Here is a 2500-nt window from a genome sequence, read left to right as displayed (position 1 = left end):
AAATTGTTTTCTCGTTTTAGATCACGTCTCCACTAGTTTTCAACTCAAGTTAAAAGAGGCTATAATTGTATTCAGAGAAACAACCCTCTTTGAATCAACAATTACACTATGTCAATCTAAAACTATCTTTAATTTCAAGCTATACTTTTTTCACATAAGCATTTTCTATTTATTATAAATTCAGCTTCCATCGCTTTGTATCCTGACTAACTGAGGAAGGCAGAAGTTTCTGTTAAAACATGTATTATAAACTGAAAGGTTTAGTTGTTTTCTTAAAATTCTTTACTCTTTCTTTGCACATTATTTTCGTCAAACAATCTTTGTCCAAGCAACCTTAACAAACCACTTTTATTTGAGTTGCTGTTGTAAAGAATGCTAAACTTTTTAAGACTTTACTTGAGTACAAAAATGTAATTTTGGCCTTCAAGTAGAGGAGGCCAACCATAATTGCTTGATCTCCTGGAACCTTCAAACAGAAGAGCAAACATTTCCTGTCAGGGTTTAATAACCAATTTACTGTAACAGTAACATGACATAATTATACATAAAGAGAATGATTTTGTCTTAACAAACATGTGCTAGCTACTTTGACTTTGTTGGTTATAATGGGAATGTCTTAGGGCCTGGCCAAACGGGAAATGTTGGCATTTAAACAACATCAAATATTGTTTGGTGACCAACCATTTTACCATTCGGCCACCTGGTGTGGTGCTCTTTGATCGTGTTTGGTCGTGTTTGATAAAAATTGAAGGCCATCAAATATTCGATCAAACCACATTAAAAATTTCTTTTGTTCTCATGCTTGATGGGAAAACTTTTGTTTGGCGCATGCATGTGTATTACGCTTGCTCAGCCACTTGTATCCATGTATTTTTTTACGTATTTGTGAGGAGTTTGATCTGAGTTAGATCAAACATGTTTTAACCGTTTGGCCACCAAAAAATTTGTTGAATGTTGTTTAAATGGCAAACATTTCCTGTTTGTCAAGGCGCTTATGATGCTCCATCAACTGTATCTTAATTGTCAAGCTGTGTTTACATTGTGCTTACAAAACGTGCCTTTAACTACTCCAACTCCTTTTCTTTTATTTTCTTTCATCTTTGACTTTCATAATCTGACACTTCCTAAATGTACAAAAGCGAGGTGTACCATTAAAAAATTAACTAATTAGCACTGGAAAATATTTAATTCATAAACATTTTTGTAGGGCTTCCCAGTTGATTATAATTTTGTTGAGAGTACTTATAGACAAGACTAGTGTTTAAACTTTGATCTATAAATTGGACTACAAAAACTTGCATGAATATTTCAACCAGTCAGATGAAAAGCTAAGACCAATAATTTTATTGCAACTTAGTCACTCTTCATGTAGGTTTACCATACTTAGCAGCAGCAGCTGCATTGGATTGCTTAGCATTCTGACTAGTATATATTACTCCAGTTTATGGTTAATTGAAAGGTACACTATTTCATTCATAAAATATTCTGGTGTGTAATTACTTTGGTCTTGTCGGTTTGGCAACATTACAATAAATAGACAAGTTTCATATTCGTGCAGATGGACTGGAATCAGCATCAAATAGAGGCTAATGCGAAGAAATGCAAATCATTTTCCTTTGCATCAGCCTCTATTTGATGCTTAATCCAGTCCAACTGTGATAATACGTGTTAGTAAGTATTGTTCCCTATGCATATTGTTTCCTAAGCAACCAGAAACCAAGATTCAATATGTCCATCACGGCACTTGAAAACCACTTGTCGTTAGCATGTTGCAGTCTCTCTTGCATTTGTATACTGGAGAGATTGCAAATTTCTGGAAGTCTAAAATGAAAAAATAATAGGCCTTTTGCAACAAACTGGTCACATGACTAATAATTGGTGAACTTGAAGCTCGGACTTTATAAGAATTATTTCCAGAGATGGAGAGATTGTGTTTGTCTTAGCCAGAATACAAATTTTCAGATAAATACCACTTACCGGTAAGGTAAAGATTGTATGACCATTTTAAACACTCGAAAATTCCATACTTTTGTTTAGGAACGAAAAGCTTTTGCCCTGCAATGCAATTTTTCACAACTACGTGCCACAAACAAAGCTCAGACTCCTACTATTACCATGGGTCAAGTAAGAAAGAATAAATGTGCAAGGGTGGAATTTTTCAGACTTTCATATTTCGAAGGAAAATAATTTTAAAGCGGTTTGAAAACTTAGAAAAGTACAAGGTTATGTATGGAAATCATTGAAGCGTGACTTCTAAAGTCACACAATAAATCACACAGATCAAGCTTGTGGCCCACACGTGAAATCAAGGTGAGTAGCCAGCCTCACAAAGAGCGCAGCCAAGAAACCTAAAATCACAAATCATCCATACATGCATTGACCTCTTTCATAATGGTGGCCAAATAATACAGAGTACATGTATATTCTTTTGTGTTAACGCTAATAAGCCTTTCTAGCCTCACTACGACGAGCAAATTTCAAATGAATGTTTGTTTCCAAA

Source organism: Montipora capricornis, chromosome 12 (assembly GCF_036669925.1).
Source record: "Montipora capricornis isolate CH-2021 chromosome 12, ASM3666992v2, whole genome shotgun sequence".
Taxonomy (NCBI): Eukaryota; Metazoa; Cnidaria; class Anthozoa; order Scleractinia; family Acroporidae; genus Montipora; species Montipora capricornis.
This window is presented reverse-complemented; position numbering follows the sequence as displayed.